Genomic DNA, 27,440 nt, shown 5'->3' with positions numbered 1-27,440 from the left:
TCAAGATCACCACTTAACAAACACTCTTTATTTTTTCTTCCTTCGCAGAGCTAGTGCATCAATTTATGGTTCCCGAACGGAACAGTGACGCCATTTGTGGGAAACGACTTATGATACCTACAATTTCCACGATTTCATATTTAACCTTCTATTCTCCAGTTGGTAGCATTCTTAGGTTACCGAATCCAAAACGCATTCAACTATGGATTTCATCGATCTCCACGAATCATGTTCGCTATTCAATTTCATCTTATGGATGCTACATGATTTCCATTTGATGCACTTGTGTATCCCCAAGCAAGACCAAAGAGCATAGGTCTACCAAAAAACACGACTGTCACTCAACATTCCTGTTCCAAAGGAAATATTGGACATACTTATTAAAGAAGTCGGTGATCTACTTGAGGTAGATATCCACCCATAGTCGGAAGAAAGGCGAGGATTCTCAACCCCGATAATAAAAAAATGCCTCGCCTAAACGTCAGACAGAGCAATTCGACAAATCAAAAAATCAAGGGTTGCCCTCAACCTACTCTCTTGGAAAGTCGGCCACCTTACTACATATCAACGAACAAATTTAAAGCGGGATACTGCAACGTCCCGTCCAACTCAAGGATACGCTTATATGAAAGGAGTCTTACCTGAATCTCTAAGTAAGATCTTCCACCTCAAATTCCCGAGGAGAGACGAGTACAAAATACCTCAGACGCCGTTTAACCAAAGAAAGTGCATTAAAGCGCGAATTACACTCAACCCAAAACCCCAAAAAAGGACAACGGCTAGACGTCAAATAACGTCCATCTAAGCTGGAATCTCCATTGAAGGTTCATCTGCCTGGCTATTTCATTATTTATTTATAAATAATTTAATTTATTATTAACATGAATATATATATATATATATATATATATATATATATATATATATATATATATATATATATATATATATATATATATATATATATATATACTACCACAACAAACGCTAAAGGCATCAAGCAAATACAACAACCAAGAAAGGTAGCCAACATCATTCAATAGGCAGAGTCACAAAGAAGCGAGAAATTTCATAATCACTTCCGCCATATCATTAGAGTCAAGTGCATTATTTCTTTCATAAAGCAAAGCAATAAAGACTTGCATACCCATAACAAATACTCCATCATCGCTAATGAACACCGACAGATCGACCTAAACTCTCAAGTGAATAAAGATTCTGCAGGGTAGAAAACTAGCCCCAGATTTACAATGATCCGTGAACAACGATATTTATAAAGCAAAATTTGGCCCAAGGCTTTAAAGCTAACAATACTTGAAACATCAAGGTAAAATATTTCATTGAAAATAAAAAGTTATTACACCCAAGGCATACAACCCTAGGAAATGTTGCAGAAAATAAGCAACACATGCAAAAAGAAAATCAATTTGGAGCATTTGAAGTTTAGACACCAGGATCACCTATCGATTCACCCTAGAACCGAACTTAAACGGGTCCAGCACATCGGCATAAATCACAGCATCAGGGCAAAACTGCCTCACCTGTCTATGACTCGTCCTTAGACTCCGAGTATGTCCTGCATAGTCTGCTGAAGAGCATCATGAAGCGCCCGCCTTAGACCGGCCACCTCGCCCTGGAGAGCTTTCAAGCTCTCTTCGTCTTTCTGGTACTTTTCCACCTGACGAGTCTTTTCCTGAAACTGAGAATGAATGGATGATATCATTGAAGCATTTAACCTAAGAACCCAAAATTGAGAATGGATAGCATTCTAAACATATTCACTTTCTTATCATCACTTAATTGTCTTAAAAATGATAAACAAATTTACATAATAAAACCTTGAAACTCATGACAATCTAAAACACATAAATACTCAATATATTCATATACTAACAAAGTAACATGTGCAAGATAACTAAAAAGGATTGTTAATCTAACAAATACAGTAACAGAAGGTAACAAAAAATGCAAGATAACATTGATTCATTATTCTCCATTTCTTTGCAAAAATTACTCACATAGTGAAATCATTCAAACACTTCATTATCAAAACCTTCACCTCTAGTATGAATCCACCATAACAGATTAGTTAATGAATTTCTATCATCAAAACCTTCCAACTTTCTTATCTTCTGCAATTCACATTCATTATCATAAACTCCTTACAATGCATATACAAACCCCTTCCATCCTTCCTTAACACCATCCTTTTTCAAAGAAGGTAATGTCCATTCCACTAGTCCCTTCACATACTTCACATCAGAGAACTATGCTTCCGAAATTGGTAGAATTGGTCAAAGTTGAATTTCAAGCCTACATTCTTTCCACTTAGTTGGACCAAACCATAAACCATTGTCTCTTTGTTAGACCAAAGTACACTAATAACCTTATTATTTTTAGTGAACACGTTCTCATACATATTTCCATTATCTTTCACATGTCACCATATTTTAGCAGCAAGAATTTCCAATGATGCAAGTGTCGATGTAGTCGCCATAAGTTCTGAATCATCATATACGATACCTATCAATGCCGCAGAATAATATGCATTCACATGTTCATTATTACTCTCCTGATTTCTTCCATTTGTAAACTCGGTTAGCCCTCCAGCCCATGAATGTAACTTGTAAAGATCGAAACACCTTAGACGCGTATAACTAGAATTCAAGTTTCTACTCAATGTCATAAAATCTTCCATGAGTGAATAGGCTTGAGGCTTATACTTTCCAGCCTAGATCGAATCAACCGTTGGAAGCATTGTGATTCCGTAGGGAAAGTATCCTAAATGGTAATGATGATCATTATAAATTCCAAACCCAAAATCTGCATGAGAATCAGCAGAACCGTGTTTGGTTACAAGGCCTCCCCATTTGTCATCATAGAGAAATCCATTTCCTTTAAAATTTCCGTCAAGCCAAGGCTCAATGGTTTCCTTCAAATACTTCTTCACATTTGGAATTATATCAAGGTAATTCACCTCTTATGCTATCAATGCCAACCTTGCATCCCTTGCAATCAATTTAACTAAGGCAATACATGAATGTTAGACTTTTACCGGAAGATCCTTGACGCCTTCTAAGGAAATACATGAATGTTAAACTTCCATCGGAAGATCCTTGCCTTCCATATGAGGTGAATACATGAATGTTGTACTTCCACCAAAAGATAATTTATGCCTCATAAGGAAAAACACGAATGTTAGACTTCTGTTGGAAGATCCTTTCCGCCCTACAACGTGAATACAAATTTTGGGTTTCCACCAGAAGATCATTACCGCCTCCTAAGGTAATACCTGAGTTTTGTAATTCCACCGGAAGATCCTTGACGCCTAACGTGGCGAATACATAAGATGTACTTCCATAAGAAGATCATTGCCACCTCTCAAGACAACATAAATACGCATGTATTCCACATGAAGATCATTGTCTCCCTTAAGGGAAATACAACTATATTATCCACTAGGGACAACCTCACCTAAAGTCTCGCTCAAGGTACGTAAATGAAGTCTGGCTCGGGAGACTTTAAGTAAAGTCTTATCTAAGGGCTTGATAGAAGTATCGCCCAAGTGGCCCAGCGCCTCGCCTGAGGGACTTATAGTCTCATCAGCCAAACTACATATAACTTCTCTTGAGGGACTTAGATATCCCAAGCTAACTAAACTCTCACATGAGGAACTTAGGCTTTCCTCAGGCGGGATCAAACATAGAACTCATGCTCAAAGGTGTGACCAAAGTTTAGCCTAAGAGACTTAGTTTTTAGTCTTATCTTATGGCTTGATAGAAGTCTCGCCTGAATGGCCCAATGCCTCACATGAGAGACTTATACTCTCATCATCCAGGCTACATATAACTTCACCTAAGGGACTTAGATTCCTCAGGCCAACTAAAATCTTTCCAAAGGAACTTAGGGTTTCCTCTGGTGGGATCAAACATAGAACTCACGCTTAAATGCATGACCAAAGTTTAGCCTAAGAGTCTTAGTTTTTAAGTCTTGTTTAAGGGCTTGATAAATGTCTCGCCTGAGAGGTCCAATGCCTCACCTGAGGGACTTATAGTCTCGTTATCCAAGCTTAATATAACTTCACATGTGGTAGTAATTCCCCACCAAACAGATTATCTAAACTTTTTTTCTTGGGGACTTAGAGCTTCCTCGAGCGGAACCAAATATGTAAATCTCGCCCAGGAGGTGTGAATGAAGTCTATCCTAAAAGACTTGGTTATAAGTCTTGTCTGAGACCTTGATTGAAGTCTCGATTGAGAGGTACAATTCTTAGTCTAAGGGACTTATAGTCTCTTCAGTCATGCTCTTTATATAACTTTTCCCGAAGGAATGAGAGTATTATCGGACAAGCTTAAGCAAACTCACCATTTGAGGGACTTATAGTTTCCTCAGGCGAGATCCAATATAAAGTCACACTTGATAGGCTAGACTATTAAATCTCTCCTAAGAGACTCGACTTTTAAGTTTCTCCTAGAGAAAATTGACTAATAAGTCTCACTTAAGAGACTCGACTATTAAGTAGCACATGAGGGACTCGACTATTAAGGCATGACGGGCTCAACTATTAAGTCTCACCTAAGAGACTCGACTATTAAGTTTTTTCTAAAGATACTTGAATATTAAGTATCGCTTGAGAGACTAGACTATTAAGTATCGCTTAATAGACTTGAATATTAAGTTGCACCTGAGGGACTCGAATATTAAGTCTCCCTTAAGATACTCGACTATTAAGTCTCGCCTAAGGGAATTGACTATTAAGTCCCCTCTAAGAGAATCGACTATTAAGTCTTGCATAGAAAGACTCAACTATTAAGTCTCGTATAAAGAGACTCAACTATTAAGTCTCGCATGAGGGACTCGACTATTAAGTCTCGCCTAAGACACTCAAATATTAAGCATCGCCTAAAAGACTTGATTACTAAGTCTCTCCTAAGAGACTAAATTATTAAGTCTCTCCTGAGTGACTCGTCCCAAGTTATACTTAAGGGGCTCGTTGTAAGCCATCTTGGTATAGATCTATACGATGGAGTCTTAAGGATATAAGCACTTTTATTAATCACTTCACTCTTTACCAAGTTATTGTGCTTGAGGGACTAACTAATGTTATATTTTATTCGGCCCTAATAAGGAGTACCTAAAAAAGGTCTAGCACCCAAACAAGGAATATCACCAAAAGAAGGGGGAGCCACCCCTATGGCTAGCACCTGGTAGCCCAAAAGGGGTCGCCCTAGGGCTAACACATAATATTCAAATGAGGCGCAAAAGCCTCCCCACACAACTAGCACTTGGTAGCCTGAAAGTGGTATCCCCATGGCTAGAACCTGATAGCAAAAGAAGGGGCGAAAGCCTCCCATATGGCTAACACCTAATAGCCCTAAGAAGAGTCGGGAGCCTCCCCCTAGGGCTAGCACTTGGTATCCCGAAAGTGTCCGCCTTAGAGCTGACATCTAATAGCTCAAAGAAGGGTATGACCTTCCCTTGGGGCTAGCACCTGATAGCCCAAAGAAGGGGTTAGATCCTTCCCTAGGGCTAGCACCTAATAGAAAAAAGAAGGGGTGGAATCCTCCCTCCATGCTAGCACCTGGTCGCCCACAGAGCTAGCACCTCATAGCCCGACGAGGGGAAAGTCTGTCCCAGGGCTTTCACCTGAAAGCCCAAATAAGGGACGGGAACCTCCCTACAGGGCTATGACCTGGTCAACCCTAGGGCTAACACCTAATAGGCCAACAAAGGGAAAGGCTATCTCTAACACCCTGAATCTAGTTAATCAATTTAATTGAATTATTTAGGATCTTAATTGAATAATTGGTATTTTAGATTATTTTTTTATATAATTGTGGGGATAAGTGTCCTTGAAGTAGAGGTACATAGAGAGTAATAGCATGCCATATTCATTTAAATTTTAATTGATTATTAGAATGAATGATATATTACAATAATATTTTTATTTGAATCAATAAATTATATAATGAGGAAATAAGTTGTGTAGAGAAATTTAGAGCAAGGTTGGAATTAAGGAAAATATGGAGGATAGGAAAGGGATGCAAGGATAAGTTGAAGGGTAAAAAGGGAAGAGTTTATTTGGAAGGAAATAGGTCTTGGAATAAAATAGGGAATTTGAGAACTTGAGAGAGTGAGTACGTATTTTGGAGAATTGGAGCAAAAGAGGCAAAAAGGGAGAGTTAAGGCTTAAGGGTGAAGAAGAACTCAAAGGATCAAAGGGATTTTGCTGGAAATCGGGTAAGGGGGAGAAAAGTATAACAACTAGGTGTAAAGCATGTGGGGTAGATGGAGGAATCCTTAACCTCCTTACTCATTATGATTGGGTGTTCTAAATTTATATTATGATTTTCATGTTATAATTGTTGATTGTATGATGAAATTGGTGTGGACTTTGTGTACCTTATGTATACATATGTTTTATTTTGATTTTGTTGATGACGTGATGCCATTGATTAATGTTTGAAGGTTTTAACCTTGGTTGTGTTATTGGAGATTTAGAGATGACGAGTATGATGATGTGTTGTAATATGATGTTTGTTCATTAAAACTATGGAGTAAATGATTAATTAGGAAACTATAACCATGAAAAATTGGATTTATTTAATGAACTTTCGTAACATAAGTTTTGGCACATGAGGTAGTGTTTGGATGGTTTCAGAAATGATTTTTTTGGAAAATTTCGCAGCACGAGTCGACCTATGGATCATATGTGTCGGCACATAGACTGCTTTTTCACTTAAAAACTTATTTTTCAAGTATGAAACCTTTTCTAACTTAATTTTAAATGCTTATATGCTTCATAATGCTAAGTTATACTCATAGTAGTCAATTGTCTACCGTAGAGATATTTATGATGACTTGTTTGATTAGTTAGTGAATTGTTATATTGAATGCGATGATGTGTTGTTGTTCTTAGGTGAAGTGATATGAATGAATGTCGTGAAACTATGTAAGATGAGTTGTTGTTGTTTGTCGATGTTATTGACATTGTAACATGAATCGATGGTTGCATGATGAATGATGTGATGCATAAAATGGTGAGATGTGTGTGGAGATCCTTTTGTTGAACCTTGTTATGTTAATGCATGTTATTTTAGAGTCATGCATCATGGTTTACGGGCTTCATTCCAGTTTTGAGCCTTAATCCTATGGTGATGGATCGGGTGCGAGTAGCTAATTCCTATTATGGGGGATTGTTGAAGTGTTACCTATGGTGATGGTAGTGATTTGATGACCTCTGGTTCCAAGAGGGAATATGATCATATGGTGGGGATCGAGAAGCGAAAAAAAACCCGAGTGTTCATATTTGGTACCACATGCATGTCAAGTCGGTGTTGAGTACATTACATAAGTGTTACATTTATATTCATTATTGTTGATATGTTGTTGGATGAGAATGCTTAGTATGTTTGTATTGATTAAGTAATATGTATGTTGATGTTATGCAATAATTTACTCTCCCTTATTTTCCATAGTAATTATTGAAGTGTATTCTCACCCCTTATGTTTAAATGTTGCCTTTACATGGGCATCATGCAGATACTCAGGAGTAGCTTTGCTGCAGTAAGTGGAAGGTAGCTCTTGGAGTAAATTCCTATAGCTATCATTTCCTTTAGTAGGGTCTTTCTCTTATCAATGTAACATCGGGTTGGGAACGTTTGCTCTAATTTCTTTTGTTTTGGTGAAACTGTTATTTGTGTTTGATGAGATTTAAACATGGTGATGAGTTGGATATTATGACTCTTGTTATTGTGTTATGAATGCAATTATTCTTTGTTTTAATTGATTTGATAATGATTCCGCTACGATGATACCCTAAGTGAAGGTAAGCATGTGATGACAAGTGTTATATGATATTTTGTAACCCGTGTTACGAAGCAGGATGTGTTTGTGATGTGCGTGACACCCTATGCGATTGCAATTTTATTATAATTATGCATAAAAATTGTATGTGGGGTTTAGGGTGTTACATAGTGGTGTCGCATCCGCGAAAAACAACCGGCGGGAAAAACAAAACAAACAGAGCCGCCACCGTGCGTTATTTATCCCAAAAGAGGGAAAGGAAACGCTCGAAGTAAACCTGGAAAAGACATGGTCTCGCGACCAAAGAGAGATGGGATCGGGAGTCGGTTATGCGAAGGGAAGGTATTAGCACCCCTACGCATTCGTCGTACTCGACGGGATCCACGCTCAAAAGAATAGTAGAAAGGTTGCTAAACACTGCTCAAAAGAATGCACGCACGCTGAAATAAAACACAGATGGAAGAATAGGGGCAAACGGGCTCGCTAGGATATCGCATCCTATGCCTACGTATCTCATCTGGAATGAGAATCAGAGCTACCGTAGTTCGGCTCACGCACGCCGAAACAAAACACACACAGGTGTCGCATCCGCGAAAAAACAACCGGCGAGCTGAAACAAAAAACAACACAGAGCCGCCACTGCGCGTTATTTATCCCAAAATAGGGAAAGGAAACGCTCAGAGAAACCTGGAAAAAGCATGGTCTCGCGACCAAAGAGAAAGGGTAAGGGAGTCGGTTACGCAAGGGGAAGGTATTAGCACCCCTCACGTCCGTCGTACTCGACGGGATCCACGTTCTAAAAAAGAAAAGGTTGCTAAAACATCACACACACACAAGGAACGCAGGTGGGGTTAAGAGGAAGAGGGATCGCTAGGACATCGCATTCTATGCCTACATATCTCGTCTGGAACGAGAATCAGAGCTACTGTAGTTCGGCTCACGCACGCCAAACAACACACGCACCCAAACAGGCAAACATGGAGCCTGAATGCCAATCACTGGGCTTACATCAGCATCCGAACCAAAACAGACACACACTGGAACCCAGATGCCACTTGATGGACTTACACCGGCTTCCAAGCACACCACAAGAACAAACACAATCAGGATACGGACAGCCAATCGCTGGGCTTACATCCATATCCTGACACACAAGCTTTGACAAGCAAACACACACAAAAAAGGAAAAAAAGTGCCCGGAGAGACCTCGCACGGTCTCCTGCCTACATACCTCGTCTGGAACGAGGATCAGGGCGATGTAGTTCCCCCTCAAGGGGAAGAAATTCTAGCCAGAAACCCAGGGAAAACACACTACCAGGGAGCTGTACTCGAGCCTAGTGTTGTCATGCATCATTGCCCTACGTTGAGGTTTCTACCTACTTGCACAACTGCAAGCTAATCCTATCCAGGAAGAAAGCAAGCATACAAGCATACAAGCAAACAGAGCAAACAAATATTCACAAAGCACACACTATAACCAGTCAAGTGGGCTCAAACAATGGGTTTGACTGCCGAAGCAAGTCATCTGTACATGGGTAGTATTCGCTCTTAACCTTGCCATTGCGAGGCTAAGGTGAAGCAGATGAAAGGTGAGTGAAGATTAGACTTCACAGCCCTTATCCCTGACCAGGGAGAGCTTCAGACAAAGGAGCGTGGGTCCAGAATGGAGGGACCCTTCTACGCTCAAGACTCTGACACAACTGTACAAAGTACAAGATCTTGGGTTTGTGTCCCAATGCATCAACACACAGCCGTGTGAGCAGAGGGACGACTCAACAGAATAGTGGGGGATAGATTGCATATCCCTTGGCTTCCACCAATTGCCTCATAGAGGTCTTTACCTGCTTGGGCACAAATGTAAACAACCACAAACATCGCCTCTTAAGGAGGACTTCAGACAGTTGCCTGGCCAAGTAACAGGCCAGGTCTTCCAGACTACATGAAGAATAGAAGTCCTACCTCAAGTGGTTTAAAAACCAAGCAGCAGCAAGCAAGTTCTTAAAGAACTATAAGCAACTAAATGTACCTGAAATCAATCAAGTATCATCAGTAGTCAGACAGACAAACAATAAACAGCAAATGTTAATCAGTTAATCCGTACAAACAACACAGGTTAATGCACACAAATGCAAGCTATAAGCTCAAGCTCAAGCTTCACAACCTACAAAACAAAGTCAAATTAGTTCTCAACATCAAACAATCTCAATTTAATTGACTTGAAGCAATCTCCTTAAGCATTGTGCATTTCATCCTGAAAAGTCAAACCAAATGTGAGAAACAAGACCACTAGGCCAAGCCTAGGGTCCAAAAGGGAGAAAAAAATCTAAACAGCAAGCCAAACCAATCCAAAATCAAATTAAAACCATTCAAAAGCAAATGCAATTGGTCCCATGCTTATACCATTCTCCATTATCATATCATGACCAAAACATGTCAAATTAGGTCAAATGCAACATCAAATGTCCCAACAGAATGACCTCAATCAAAAGCATACCAAAACAATTCCAAAAATCCTCAAATAATTCACACCTAAACAGGACACATTCAAGGTATAGCATGTCAATTTTCAGCTCAATTGGACAAAAGAAAGTAGGTCAATGAAAATCAAGAAATCCAGACAAGATTATGTAAGCCAATTCAAGACATCAACATAAGCATCAACTTCAATAATTCATAAAACAGTTACAACAATTAAGAAATGAATGGGATCAAAACTATGATGTCCTATAATGTGTCTATAATCCACATATCAAATTTCATCTTAATCCAATACACTATGAGAATTTCACAAACAAAATACAAACATGTGTCACACAAGGTTGCAAAATGAGCATATAGAGAAGAAAATTATCAATCAATTAGAAAACTCCATCCAAAAATTCCAGCAAAAATCACATGTTATCTTGACATATCAATGATCATTCATGCAAAAAATTGGAGCAATTCAACAATCCTAGGTCATGCAAATAAAACCAGAAAGTTGACCTAGCTTGGTGTGACACAAATTGTCACACCTCTATTCAAAAAATCATATCTCCATCACCAAGTATCCAAAAATCATAAACTTTACATGGAAATCACCATCAACATGTCCAGAATAAGCACAAAAATTTTCATTCATTTCTTTACAAGTATGAGCATTTCATATTAAAAATGGCAAAGTGTACAAAATTGTGACACATCAAACAATCCCTAAGCATTTTATTTTTCTACACATGCAAAAAATCCACAAAAAATATCATTAAATTCTACACACTACAAGAAGAACAATACCAAAAATTGCACTCAATTTGGATGAAAAATGAACTCTCTAGGATTTTTCTAAGTTCAAGCAATTAAATGAAATAACAAAAGAAAATAAAAATGAAATAATATATAATTTAATGTCACAATGGCACGGTTGTAATTTTTAAACATCCAAGCGAAACGACGCCGTTTTGAGACACGGCCATGAAATGTTCTCATTGGCTAATACGCGCGCCAAACAGAAATTCAAATTGGCATTGCAAGGAAATGGATCAAACACAGCTTTCTTCATCGTTCTTCATCAATTTTTTCCAGAAAAGTGCAGAAAAACATGAACATCAAATCTTCACTAAAATTGGCAAATGGATAACCAATCAAACCGTCTGAACACCAGGATTTCAAATATGTAACCTATTTAACCTAATTCTACCTGTATCTCACGGATCGATCGATTTAGGTTTTGAACATCAAACTAAAAATCAAGATATCTCACTCATCCGTTAATCATTTCAAAAACTACACCTAGCATGTTAATCTACATTGCAAGCTCTACAAAACGCATATGAAAATTTAGAAAATGATGAGATTCGAGATTTATGCACCTTGCAATGGCAGTTGATGTTCTTTGAGTTTCCACGCGCCAAAGTCCAAAACAGATGAAGGAGAAGCTTTAGGAAGATGAATGCAATGCGTACTTCAGCTCAAAGATGCCTCAGTTAGAAGAAATCTCGAAATGCCATTGATGCACATACTTTGGACAGCTGCGATTTTGATGTTGTCTTGCTCCAAATTACCAAAACAGTTGAAGATTATGATCTATGGAAGATGAAGCAAAAGGAATTTCGTGAAATGATGAAGAATTGATGAAGTTTCAATGAATTTGGTTGATGAAGGTTCTTGATGAATTTGCACTTTTTGGAGGGAAAAACAGTTAGAAATTCTTGTGATTTGTGATTCTTCAGCATTTCAGTTATAATTATGATTTTATACTTCACTCTAATCACCTCCTTAATCACCAATTAACAAAAATGAATTTGATTAGTGTAATGCCAATTTTCAATGCAAGGGCAAAAATGTCATTTCACATTAGTCCTCATGACAGCTATGTGACAGCTCATACATCTCCTAAATGCCATTTGGAATGTGTTGGCTTTGATCCCATGTTGATTGGCCTTGTACAATTCATTTTCACTATGTCATGCCAAATTTGTACTTTAAGTGAATGTTCAAAAGTAGCCTTGCCAAATATTGCACCTTGGAAACTTATGACAGTTCAAACCATTTCTAATTGGCATATGTGATGTGTTGCAAAAACTCCCATTCCAAAATTCCCATTATTTCTCAAGTTGGACCATTTTGCCCTTGGATTTTCATTAGTACACTTGAAAATTGATCTTTTGCATTGACCATTTTTGATGAATTGCAATTATGCACCATGAAAGTACATGTTAAATGGAGTTTGCTCATAAAAAGATCACTCATTTTGGACACTCCATGTGAAAGTTATGCCACTTTGATTATGGGTCATTTTTGAAATTGAATGGACCATAACTTGCCAACCATACATGGGAATTTCAAGTTCTTGGACTTTTTGGAAAGGTGAGACCAAGATCTACAACTTTCATGTTGAACAAATTTTCATTTGAAGCTTCCTTGGACATGTAAATTTGTGGTGAAAAACTTTCCATTTTTGGAAACTAAGTCACTTTCTATTTTTGGCAATTTTTGTTCTGACTTTATTTTCTCCATTCTTGGACTTTGCAATGTCAAATAACACTTGTTCCAACATGAATGAAGTGTATCCAACTCACTTCCACCTCCAAATCCATAAAATCAAGCACAGATGACCACAGTTGACTTTTTCAACTGGTAGATGAATTTGGCCATGCACTGATCAATCTGAGCCCCAATTCTCTGATGAAATGGCTCAAGGATGAAACCCTAACCTCCCTAGGCTCAATACAATCATGAAATGATCCTCATATCCACCATAGACCCCTTTTCCTTGCTATGCCCTGATTGGCCCAATGCAACTGACTAGGGTTGACCAGTGGTCAAAAACCCTAATCTCAAGGAATATGCTTCAATCTCCTGATGCTGACAAACCATGATGATGATGATGTATCACTTCAAACAAGATGTAGCTCAATCTCCTTGAGAATCAAAAACCCTAATTTGGACCTCCACATCCTCAGATGATTAATGACCAGTCCAATGAAACCCTAGCTTGCACATGACCCCTTCATCTTCTGATCAAGACTTGGGAGGATAACTTGCACAATGTAACCACATGATATGCAATATGCAATAACTAATGACCTAAAAATGCAATGTAATATGTTAGCTAGTCCCAAGAGAGGAGGGCAAATTTTGAGGTGTTACAACAAGTAACCGACTGCTAATCGCTGGACTTATGTCAGACTCCACACAAACAGGAAAACATGGAAACCGAATGCCAATCGCTGGACTTACTGTAGCGGTGTATTCGTTACTATATGATCTATTGATTAAATCATAAGCAAAGTATACAATAAACATAGAGTCGCCACCGCACTTTTATTTATCCTCAGGACTGGCTAAAAAGCGAACAAAAGCCTAAGAAGTTTTACTCGTAGAAAACCAATGAAAAGATCAGAGATCGGGTAAGGGGTAAATTACGCAATGGGAAGGTGTTAGGCACCCAATGCGTCCTAGGTACTCCTAGGGAGCCCTTTTCACACTTTGTTGTTGAAAATCATTATTTGTCATGACATAAGTGATGTGCAAACATGAGTGGGATGATGAGGAAAGAATATACATGTTAATTATTTTTGTGTTTGGATGGATAACCATTGCCTACGTACCTTTACAGGATCAAAACCTCGTAGTTCGGCTAAAAAATTTCCAAAAGTTAGTGGATTCAATTTTAAAACACAAGCTCAAAGGTCTTACGTTACCCACGGGAGAAAACTCAACCTTGTATGACAACTAGTCCACCATGTGAGAAAGGCTTCAACTTGCCAGAGAGGGGTTAACCCTATAATAGGCAAGGAAGGCTTACAATTCATCTACTAAGGACAAATAGGTGAGATTAATATCAACCAACTAGGGTAAATCAAACCTATAGCTAATGCATGAAAACTTAACAAGCATGGACAAAGCCACAGAATCATTTGAATGAGTGAAGTTATTTGGATTATTTACAAAAAGGTCAAAGTATGATTAAAGTCAATTCAAAATGAAGTATTTACAAAATGAAGTTTGGAAAAATCATGGACTTAAGGTCCAAGTTTCTAATTTGGAAAGAGTGAGAATGTTTGCACAACACTTATTTCAGAGTTTTAAAACATGTGTGAAAAGGTAGGACACAATGGGATGAATGGATAATGGTGGAATGTAAAACTTCTTAGAAGGGTCCACCTCTTGAAATCATATAGAAGATGATTCAAGTGGGTCCTTAGGAATAGGCTACAGATGAGCAATAATATGGTAACAGACGAAAGTAAATAAAAGCGGATACTGGAGGCCACTCAATGGTCTTATACCTGTCTCCTAAAACAAGTAAGGATATCAGAAGCCACTCTATGGACTTACACTAATCTCCATCAAAATAAAACAAAAAAACAAAACAGGGAAGTCAACTGCCAATCTATCTGGACTCATGTTAACCTCCACAGTATGATCATAGGAAATCCAATGCCACATCACAGGGACTTACAATGAATCCTCACATACACAAATGAATGCACTAGGCAATGGGTATGAGTGACCAATGAGGTCTTACACTCTACCCCTTCCATGTCATGGGAACAGATGCCAACTCACAGGGACTTATAACTGGTTCCTCAATGGGTAAGCAAACAAGTCACATAGGTATGAAATAATGGACATGCTACAAGGAGCAATGAATGATAGTAAATGCCTTAAGGCATACAAGCAATCATGTATAGATGCATAATAAATCACAAATAATCAGATAGCACACTCTATAGCCAAACAAGGAGGCTCAATCAAAAGGGTTTGACTATGAAAGTCCACTGTAGTAGGTAAGTGTCGCTCTTAACCTGGCCATTGAGGGGCTCAGGTGAAGCAGATGAAAGGATATGAGGGGTATGCCTCATTGCTTCTATCTCAAGTTAGAGAGAGCATGTAAATACAAGAATGTGGGGGAGTTCAGAAAGATGGAACTCTTTCCCCAATTAGACTCGATAGATCTTGGGTTTGGATCTCAATGCTACAACCATGTAATGGGAGCAATGAGAAGACTCACTGAATAGTGGGAGATAGGCTACTTATCTCTACCTTCCACCAATTGCCTCAAATGAGGACTTTTCCTGCTTGGGACAAATATAAACATACACAAGCATTGCCTCTTAAGGAGGACTTCAGACAATTTTCCCGGCCAAATAACGGGCCGGGTCTCCAGACTACATGAAGAAGAAGGTTCTATACCTCAATGCAAGTTGCTATTTAAGCAAAGCAAAGCGAGTTCTTAAGAGAACTGAGCAACTAAAGGGTACCTGAAAACAATCCAATAAAATCAGCATCCCATTCATAATCAGATAACAACATTAGAATCAATTAACAAAGTACAATTATACAAATAATGATGTGCATAGCACAAGGCTCACATGAACCAACATCCTACAAAACAAATACATTAGTCATATGTGTCAAGTAATACAATCCATAATGTGGAGCAAATTCCTTAATCATTAACTCCTTAACCTGAAAAGGCACAATTAACTTCAAATGTAAGTAACATGACCACTAGGACTAGCCTAGGGTCAAAAGGATGGAAAAATCTTAAAACAGCAACCAATTCATGATCAAAGTCAAATTATATCAAATACAAAGGGATCCCAATTGGTCCCATATCCAAACTATGTACACATTTTAATTTACGCAACATGGAAGGCAAAAGATGCAATGTGGAGTCTCATACAAACAACCAGCAAGATCACATTCAAATAAATGCCAAAATGGCACCAAAAAATCCACAAAAATTATGTTCTAACCAGAAGGTATTCAGAAAGCCACATGTTAATTTTCAAGTCATTTGGACTAATAGATCAATAGGAATTAATTAAACATGGTACAGCATGCAAAAACTACATCAAATGAAGTCAAAAATTATACACCAACTTCCATCTAATGGCAAACAGCAATCGTGCATTATAAATTAGTAGGACCAAAGCTAAAAGCTACATTAACATGTTAGGAACCGTGCTACAAAGTTTCATGTCCATTGGATTAATTATGAGGATATGGCAACATAAATGCTAAAGGTTACACCAATGGAACTCTAACATGCTAGGCAGCAAGAAAAAATAGGGATCAAATTGAAAATGGATTGTAAAAATCCACAAAAAATCATACTGAATCTTAACATGGTAATGGAGCTTCATGCAAAATATTAGGGCCATTGGCCAATGGGAAGCATGGTAATCAATTTGATGAATTCAGCCTATCAAACTATGTCACATATTTACACATCCAAATTCAATAATTCATATATGATAAACCATAGGCTCAAAAATTATGAAATCTATGTCAAAAATTCCAGGGATGAGTTAGGAATCAATATCTCAATTTTCAATTATTTTGGATATAGCATGTGGACTATAGAGTTAAAATGGCAAAGTATATGGAAATAATACACATTAATAACATCTCTAGGTCCATTAATATTTTTTTCCAGCACTATTTCCTTTTTGATTTTTATAAAATAATAGGGAAAAAATTATGATTAACAAAAAATTATGGTATTTTTTGGATTAATTTTGAGCATTATATGAAATTTTTAAGGGTTTCAATATTTATTCAAGATTTAATTACGAATTAATATGAATTGATTTAATTAAATTGAAACCAGTGGCATAATTGCAAAACTTAAAGCTACAGCCTAAACGTTGCCGTTTCAATTAGATGTGAGGGACGGTGGTGATTGCATCTGGGAAGGAAAACACGGAAAGGAAGATCATGTTCATCGTCTTCTTCGCATGCGCAGCCGGTGTGTTCATCACCGGCGAATAACGGTTTCGAGCAAATATTGATGGAAATCAACAATCTATATACCGGTCGAACCGGTTTTGTCTCAGGATCACGAATATATCATCAATTTCATCAATCAGTTATTATACAAGACGAATCGGAGGAAAAGAAAAAACGGCGATGAAGCTCAAATTCGCAAGAACTCAACCGATTTCCAGAAATTCCTAATTCTACCAGCTGATATGCAATCTACAATGAATATACTATAGAACTCCTAACAAAATCGAAGCATCTACGAGTTGTGATTTCCAACCTTCCGAAGCTAGCAGTACCGAATCGCGCGGATTTATGCTTGATGATGCGAAACAGATGTTGGATAGCTTCGTAGGAGATGAATGAGGATGTTCTTGCAGCTCGAAACTCTCCAAATCGCACCGATTCTTGGACTGTTATGGCAATCGCAGGTTGATTCTACAGATGCAGTTTGTGGATTGTTCTTGAGTTTTACCTGCAAACAGAAACTCAACAGCAAGTGTAATTGACGAAATTCACCAAGATTTAGCTCAAAGATTTATCAACTTGGTGAATTGATGCAACAAGAGTGTGATGAAGCTTTTTGAGAAATGAGAGGATTTTTGGGAGAATTTTGATCTTTCTGTTATGAATGAAGCGTGTTTGTGCAAATTATGACTGTGGAGTTGTTAGAGAGTGATTATGAGAGAGTAATTTTTGTGAGAGTGATTTTGAGAGAGTAATTTTGTGAGAGTTGATTTTGAGAGGGTGATGTTTTTAGAAAAAAAAGTTGTGAGAATTGGGATTAGAGTTATTCTGTTAGATTGTGGGAAAAAATTGCAGAAAAAAATGATTTCTTTGCTGTTAGCTTTTTTCTTTTTGTTAGTAATTAAAAAAATATATGCAATGCTTAATCTAACACTAATTATAATTAACCAAAATGAATTAGTGGGAAATGGTTTATGTGCATTTTTGGATTTTAAGCTCTTTTGAATTTAGAAGCATGACAGCAGCAAATTAACACTTTGAGCAAGTCCAAAATATCATTTGGGAGCTGTTGGTATTGGCCTCATTTGCAAATTCCCAATATTTTCCAATTTCACCATGTGATGGCTTATGTGTCCATTTTTCCAATTCATTTTCAAACCCAATTCTCAAACCACAAGGCCTAGGTATGTTGTGAATATTCCAACAAATTTCAAATGCCATTTGTGAGGTGTTGCAAAAATCCCCACTCAAAAATTCCAATTATTTCACAAGTTGGACGATTTTGCCCCTGGTTCAATTAACAGTCCAGTTGAAATTTGACCTTTTGCATTGAGCACTTTTGAAAAAATCCAATTATGCACCATGAAAGTACTTGTCAAATGGAGTTTGTGCATATAAAGAACTTGCAATTTGGATAAACCATGTGGTAGTTATGCCCTCCTGATTACGGGTCTTTTTTGAAATTCATCTGATCATATCTTGCAAACCACACATTGGATTTTTGAGTTCTTGGACTTTTTGGAAAGGTGAGAACAAGATCTACATCTGTCATGTTGAACAATTTTTCATTTGAAGCTTCCTTGGACTTCTGTTTTTGAGGTCAAAAACTTTCCATTTTTGGAAACTTCAGTTACCAGTCACCTGCTATCTTGGGAAACTTTCTGTCTGACCTCCATTCCTTCAACCTTGGCCTTTGAAATGCCAAATGAAGTTTATATAGACATGAATGAGGTCTTTTCAACCAATTCCAATCATCAAATCACTGATTAAATGTACAGTAGACCACAGTTGACTTTTGTTGACTTTTGGTTGACTGGGCTAAGTTCTGATGAATTCCAAGCCTCTTTCAATCGAGATCTTGATTCCAAATGATATCACAAGTTAATATGAACTCTTTAATGAATGATCATGGTGTCCAAATTCTTCAAGAATGGTCACCATCAATTGCTTAAGGTCTGATTTGACTGTTTGACTGATGATTGCTTCAGCTGCAAGAAACAAGGTTAGATGACAATATTTTTGTACATTTGGTTAGTAAACATATGAAAAGCAATGACATACAAATGCAATACATGCTTGGTGATCAAGACTCACACTCACAAGGTAGCCCACCCACTAGGAGGGAAGCTAGGGTATGCAATGATCCTTGAAGCCATGATATGAGATGATATGGGCCATGAGGGATCTTAGGGCCAAAATTGGGGTCTTACAGATGCCCCTATTTAAGGTCATTCTATCCGGAGAAATGAAGTTTAGAGATCTTCGTATCGACGCGGTAGAATGGGCTTAAATAATAGTAATGAGACGAATTTTGGTCCCTAAGAGACCTCATGATGCAGATGTATGCATGCAACAGCAAATTCTGTGAGGAATATATGGTTCACACAGCAGAAAAGACGATCCATCGGAGTAATATACTCACCAGGAACAGAGACTCTAATAAGACTCTTATTAGGGGATAGTAAGGAAAAAGAATGCGTGAGCAGGACACGACTTTGATTAAGGAAAATAAAATTGACGCAACGTGAACTAGGCACGACTCCGAGTGGGGAAAACAGACATCGGAATGGAGAACTTGCTGGGGAAGCAAAGGACTCACACCGGGGAAAAGAATTCCAAAGGAAAATAAATCCATTGGAAAGACATAAGCTGACTCAAATTATCCGCGAGGGATACTTCGGATAAAAATCCGGACTCGGACCAGGAAAAGATTCACATAGACCCTCCCTGCCGGGAAAATGCATATATTGGGGAATAAACACCCATATAACGAAGGGTAAAAATCACCAAAGGAAACTCCGCAGGGGAATGTCTAACAAAGAGACTCTCCTGGGAGAAGCAGCAAGAAATGAGGTGTCACCGGTATAAGGGTAACAAACTCAGGAAGAATGAATATCTAAGACCGGTATAAGGGTGAGAGATATCAATCAACCAACATCTGAGAAAGACCAACGAAGGGTATAAAACTCAGGGAAATCTAACTCCACAAGGGACCAAGGTCATAATAGGGAGTAGAAAGGAAGGAACACCAGGGATACCGAGGTATATAATAGGTGACCGACCGAAACGTGAATTGGTATATATGCCAAGACACTCATCATCCGAAAGGAGGGCTTGAAAAAGCAAATCGACTTACAGGATGGATATTCGAATCCACAACAGGAAAACGAATCTTACTCAACTGGGGACACAACCCCAAAGAGTGCATGAGATATAATATCCATTACCGGCAGACCGTGGATAAGATACTCGCATGAGACATATTATCTATTACCGTCAGAACGTAGATAATAAACTCGCATGGTAAGAAACACCAGAGATACCGAAGTATATAATAGGTGATCTACCGAAAACGTGAATTGGTATATATGCCAAAACACACATCCGAAACGCGAACAGGTTAAAGGATGAATATTCGATTCTACAAAGAATACGAATCTTGCTCAGCTGGGGAAAATCAACAAAGGATTCCAACTAAAGAGCGCATGAGACATATTATTCATTACCGGCAGACCGTGAATAATATACTCGAAAGGAAAAAGACACCAGAGATACCGAAGTATATAATAGGTGACTAACCAAAAAGAGAGACAATCGTTACCAAGCGTCCGGGTAAACGAAAGACAACTCAAAGGGATAAATTGCAAGCATCCGGCAATTATCCAACAACAAGAAATATTCGACTCCGCAAAGGGAAATAACGAATCTTACTCGACCAGGGAAACACAAAAGGCTTCAACTGAAGAGTGCATGAGATATATTATCCATTACCGTCAGAACGTGGATAGTATACTCGCATGGAAGATTATCCATAACCGGTATAAGGGTTAATGAAGGATAAACCGTCCGAGAAGAGAGGCATCGGGATACCAAACAGGCATATAATGATGACCAATCAAAGAGAGTAACAACATTACCGACAAAGAGGGTAAATGAAAGGCTCACTAGGGATAAATTGCAAGCATCCGGCAATTATCCACAAAACTGGGAATACATTGATAAATAACCAATGATCCGGGGAACAAATCACTAGCAAACGGTGAAAAGACCCACTGGCGACTTCAAAAGGATAACATTGCTAGCATCCGGCAATGATCCAGGAGACTGCTGGGAATACAAGTACTTACTCAAGAGCAACTACCCAAAAGCAGGGAGGAATATCAACATCGAATATTGAATGAAGATAACCACAAAGGGGATTAGGGTTTATATCTACCGAGTACGGGGCAGAAGACCAAAATCTGGCTGAGAAAACAAGGGGTTTAACAATACCGACTACTGGGTAAGAAACCAAAGACTCAGCTGAGGATAAAATTGCTAGCAACCGGCAATTATCCACCTGTATCATAAGATACAACTCCGCTGGAGAGAAAAATCACAGCGACATAGGATTTACAACTACCGAATACGGGGTAGAAGACCACAAAACTCCACCGGGGATGAAAATCACCACAGGGAACAAAACTCCGTTAGGGATAAAACCACAACAACAGAAAATCCACCACTAACCAGATCGAACCACAAAGGTTACCACTGCTAGGGGAAAAGAGATAGGACTCACAACTACCGAATACGGGGTAGAAGCCATACTCTGGTGGGAATAACCACAAATTAGGGTTTACATCTACCGAATACTGGGCAGAAAACCAAAAACTCTGCGTGGGGATAGAATAAATCATGAATCCGCACGAGAAACCAAAAAGGAGGTTTATAACAGACCGCAAACTCTGTTGGAGAGTAGGGAAATAGGCTTTACGACTACCGACTATCAGGTAGAAAACCACCAACTCTGGCTGGGGACTAAAAGGTATATAACCACAAGTTCTGCCAAGAAGCCAGGAAAATAGGACTTACAACTACCGGTATAAGGGTAGAGGCCAAAGTCGACTCTTGCGGAGGAATGAAAGGTATATAACCACAAATTCCGCCAAGAGGAAGAGAACAATAGGACTTACAACTACCGGTATAAGGGTAGAGGCCCGAAAACTCCGCTGGGGAACAACCCACTGGGAAGCACGATGAACAGACGACAAATGTCAATTCAGGAAAGATCCGAAAAGACAGACTGAATCAAGACACATCCTAATGAGGATATAACTCACATAGGAACCTCCATCCCAATATATGTGTTGGGAGGAAACGGAAGAAACCGTCATCCACGAGGGAATATCTCAGTGGGGAACTGCAGAAGGACAGACAGACATTTTCTGCTTATGGGCTGACTCTATATGGAGAGATTTAACACCCGACATCTGCTTAGGAAGATCTATAAAGATCTACATCCATAGCAGGGAACAACAAACAAAGGATATATGGCAAAAATGCAACATGAATATCTGAATGTTTCATGAATATGCATGCGTATGCGTGATTTATGTTTGATGAATGCTGACAAAACAGACATTTCTAACACAACAGTCCAGGAATCAAACGTCCGGTATTATACTTCCAGGGGAAAACCAACTGGAAAGCCAATTCTGCTGGAGATCTGTAAGCTATAAAGCAAAGATCTGCGGGTACTGCTGGAAAGCAGAAGCAAAAGAATCAGAGATATCAGGAGAATACCAAATCTCTGAGCAATGGATCAGCGGTCACCCCAAATGGGGCACAGAAAGTCACAACAGGCAAAGAGCCACAAAGACAAATCTGTCGGGGAACAAGAGAATCAACATCCTGCAGGGGATCCTAGCAACACTGCTATGGAAACGGATCCAACATAACTCCATTGGGGAACAACCCACCGAGGGAGCAAAGGTCACCCGGATAGAGTTTGGCTGCACAAGCAACTCTACTGGGGATATCAGTTACTCTCTTGGGGAACAACCCACCGAGGGAGGAAAGCACCAAACAAGTAGATTCTGCAACAAACCACTCTACTCGAGGCGAACACACATCTGATGGATCACATCGGTAGATTCTGCAATAAAAGCCGCTCTACTGAGGATCGAAAAGTAATCAGGAAATCAACACAATCTCTGGGTGACGGGGCTATCAACCGACCATACCGGGGATTGAAAGAGGTTCAACAGGCAATACTGCCATAACAACCGCTCTGCAGACAAATGCTGGAGAAAGATGGATGAAAATACTGGGATATCGACCCAATCAACCACGGAGTAGGAAAATAAATCCCGCTCTGCTGAGAATAGCAACCATTCTGATAGAGGGAAAGCAAACAACTCCACTGACGACTTCGCCGGGGAAGAGGTAAAGTACCAGGTATCAAACCACTGGCTTACCGGGTCTTCCAAAAGGAAAGCGACCGTGCTGAGAAAACAGACAAATCCGCTGGCAACTGCGCTGGGGAGAGTGACGACAACTCTGCTCGCGACTTCGATGGGGATATCGATAACTGTTCTACTCACCAAGGAGGCAAATAAGGTCTGGGCATAGCGACCCACTGGAGAAATTGGCGAGGCACTAAGGTGGCAAACCATCAACCGCCGAATATTCCACAAGGAAAACATCCATACTGAGGGAAAACTGTTGTTGGAGAAAACTGGAGCTTCAACAACACTTTGCTTGGGGAACAACCCCACCAACAACTCGACTTACAATTATGCTGGCAACCCACTTGGGGGGGAAATACGGGATACGGGGATATCAACCCACTAACCGTAAATTTTCGAACGACTGAGCAATCAAGCCGGGGAGAGACTACTGCTGGAGAACAGACTGAGTCTTCAATTCACAATTCTGCTTCGGGGCGTCAAAATCCACAGAAGCTCTACTTAGGGAACACCCCAACAACCAAATCTCTGCTTGGGGACAACCCCCAAAAACCAAATCTGGAGAAGAAGGATACAAACCAAACCCAGGAGTATGAACAAATGTATTACCTGTTGGGAATCATGGCGCCCTTGGGAGAGCACTGGGAAATTCTTTAAGTATCCTTTCATCATTGTGAATGTTCACTTTGTTTAAAACAATAATTTTGAAAAATTTTGTTTTTAAAACAATGATATTTTTATCAATTAAAACATGCAAAACATTTGTTGAGTTGAAACAAATAAGAGTGCCAATAATTGGATAAAAGCTCAAATTTATTTAATGGAATGGTGGCCTGCAAATGGCAAGACTCCATAGATCTGTACAAATTTGAAACCAGTGATATATATTGGAAGAGGGCTACATTGAACATAATGATCCTTTCTCTACCAATTTGAATCTCGATGTATTCGAAGCTTCAGTTGACGACGAATCGAGAATCCTCTGACGAAATGACGACTGATGAACAGAAAGTCTTGTCAGGATGCAGTTACTTGCCTGATCCCTAATTTTTGCCTAGATTGCCCCAGGGTGAGGTACTCAGTCTAGCGGGATGCAAATATGCTCTTTTTTTAAGTCTCTAACTTTTGCCTGGATTACCCTTGCGGATTCTCCACCGAGACGCTCATTTTTGCCTAAGCCGCCCTTTCGGGTTTTCAACTTAGCGAACTATTCTGTTTTTCATTTGCATATACTTTTTTTCTAGGCAAAGTATCTCTTGACTGCATCTGAATTCACAGGACGAGTGAAATCCTCCCCATCCATTGTTGTAAGCATCAAAGCTCCGCCTGAAAAGGCTCTCTTAACAACATATGGACCCTCGTAGTTTGGAGTCCACTTGCCCCTGGAATCGGGCGCGAAAGACAAAACTTTTTTGAGCACAAGGTCACCTTCTCTGAACACGCGAGGCTTGACCTTCTTATCGAATGCTTTCTTCATTCTCTGCTGATATAACTGACCATGACACATGGCAGTTAATCTCTTCTCTTCAATCAAATTCAGTTGGTCATAACGACTCTGAACCCATTCAGCATCAGTCAACTTAGGACTTGAGGGTATCAGGCTTCTTTTATTCTTTTTTTTTATTTGAAAAATTTTTCCTGATTTTTTCATTTTATTTTGATTTTTTCACCCTCTTCTCTTTTTTTTATTTTATTTTATTTTATTTTTATTACATTTGTAATGCCCCAGTTTGACTGTTGCTGGGTTCTTGAGACGCAGCTGAATGATCTGCTTTTCGTGCTTAAGAAGGTGGGTAATCTCATCAGGAATCCCCTTCAACATCATCTTCCTCTGCCTCAAATACAAGGAATTCAAGATTGGGAGATGGCGTTGGATCATTATGTTCAATGGGTTTAGAAATCCCTGCATAATGATTCTGGATAATGAAAAGCTTTTGAATTTAAACAAGCAAATCATTTATGCAGATGAAAAAGCTGTTTTTGTTTTTCAGGTTTTTTGTGATCACTGATTTCATGCAAAAGCAAAAAGTGAAAACAAATGGAAAAACAAATATTTAACAATGCATTAATTGAATGAAAACATCATTGTATTAAATGCTGCCAACAATGTCATCACTTCTCCTTTTGGCATGGGAGAAGGGTTTTAAACAAAGCGAGCATATTTACTCTGATCTATGGATAACTGTAGGAACATCTACAGCGACCCAATTGTGGCAGACACCACCAGGAATAACAAAATTGCTCATATCCTCTGTATCTTCTTCAATGATAGCAGCAGCTTCCTCTTCGACAGACTGATCATCCTGGATGAATCCCCCACTTGTGAACAGACCGTGCTCATTATATGCCCCAGAACAAAAGCCAATGCCAGCCCGGGATTTATTGTCTTCTAGCTCAATCACTTTCCCTAAACCAGCAACTGCACCACATTCAATGGCCAGTTTTGCATCACGGTAGGAAGTGAATGAAGGAGACTTCTTCTCAATAGGTTCATCAATAGATAAAGCTTGGAACGGGGTTCCAACTTCATCCTCTGCATCAATATATGAGAAGGAAGACAGGTGGCTAACCAGGAGAGCCTTTTCTCCCCCTACCACAACCAGTTTCTTATTTTTGACAAATTTCAGCTTCTGGTGTAGGGTGGATGTCACGGCGCCAGCCTCGTGAATCCATGGTCTGCCAAGGAGACAGCTATATGACGGGTGGATGTCCATTACCTGGAAGGTAACCTGGAAATCACTTGGGCCTATCTTGATAGGGAGATCAACTTCCCCTATTACGGTCTTGCGCGACCCATCAAAAGCCTTCACAACAACCCCACTCTGCCTCATAGGAGGACCTTGATATGACAATCGAGTGAGTGTGGATTTAGGCAACACATTAAGAGATGATCCAGTGTCCACCAACACGTTGGACATAGCATCAGATTTACAGTTCAGAGATATGTGTAGAGCCATGTTGTGGTCTCTTCCCTCCTCAGGGAGATCAGCGTCACTGAAACTCAAAGTGTTGCAAGCAGTGATGTTTGCAACAATACTGTCAAATTGTTCGATAGTGACGTCGTGATCAACGTACGCCAGGTCCAATACTTTCTGCAGAGCCTCCCTATGGGGTTCTGAATGCATCAACAATGATAGTATGGAGATTTTGGACGGCGTGTGCAGAAGCTGGTCTACAACGTTGTACTCGCTTTTCTTGATGAGCCTCAGCACCTCATCAGATTCTTCATTCGAAATGCCACTCGGGCCAGCAGAAGAAGTAGGAGTCTTTGTATGGAGGGTCTGGCAACATCAAGTGCCGGATTCTGACTATTGACAGCAGTCCCAACTGGACGCTCAGAAGATTCTGAAGCAACAGGAGCCTTAGCAGGCGCAGAGAATACTCGACCACTCCGGGTCAGGCCGCTCACATCGGCAATATTAGTCACAGCAGTTGAAGGCAAAGGCACTTCTACCCCATCTTGCACAGCAACTGGATTGTACCTGAACGGCACAGCTCTATCAGAGGAATACGGCACAGGGCCGGCAGGTTTAATCACAAGGGAAGGAGAAGTCTTCGGCTTGCTGCTATCATAGCGAATAACAACAGGCTCTGGTAATTTGAACACCGGAGATATAACATTTATCTCAGGTTCGTCTTCATCGACATTGCGATTATGGAGAATCTCAATGGTTCCTTCGTCTAACAGTTCTTGCAACTCTCTTCGTACCTGGTTACACCCCAAGCGGTTCACCGAACAGATACGGCACGTATCGTGGTCATGTACCATATGGCTATACTGGCACAGCAGGCGATGTAACTCCACCAACGATTGTCGAATATGACTCACATATTTGACTTTATATTTCCCAGGGCATCCCTGGACCATGTTTACAGACTTCCCATGTGAAGGCAATGGGTTCTTGGTAACATTTGGGCCCGAATCTTCGAAGCTCAAAATTCCACATCTCATCAGGTCTTGAACCTTTGTCTTGAGTGGATAACAGTTTTCTATGTTATGGCCCGGAGCTCCGGAATGATATACACAATGTTGATCTGGTTTGTACCACCATTGCGGGTTAGCAGGAATAGCAGGAGGATCCCTGGGAGTTACCAACTTCCTCTCCAACAAGGAAGGATAAAGCTCGGCGTATGACATAGGGATTGGATCGAAGCTGATCTTTTTCCGGTCATAATTCAGATTCG

The 27,440-nt window shown here is 39.5% G+C and overlaps 1 pseudogene; it reads right to left on the bottom strand.

The window, feature by feature from the left end:
* Nucleotides 1-1,558: 1,558 nt before the first annotated feature.
* On the bottom strand, nt 1,559-27,024 carry LOC127094556 (uncharacterized; annotated as a pseudogene).
* Between the last annotated feature and the right edge of the window lie 416 nt (nt 27,025-27,440).

This window comes from Lathyrus oleraceus, chromosome 1 (genome assembly GCF_024323335.1).
Source record: "Lathyrus oleraceus cultivar Zhongwan6 chromosome 1, CAAS_Psat_ZW6_1.0, whole genome shotgun sequence".
NCBI classification, from domain to species: Eukaryota; Viridiplantae; Streptophyta; class Magnoliopsida; order Fabales; family Fabaceae; genus Lathyrus; species Lathyrus oleraceus.
The sequence above is the reverse complement of the archived record's forward strand: the minus strand, read 5'-3'. Positions and strand labels throughout refer to the sequence as shown.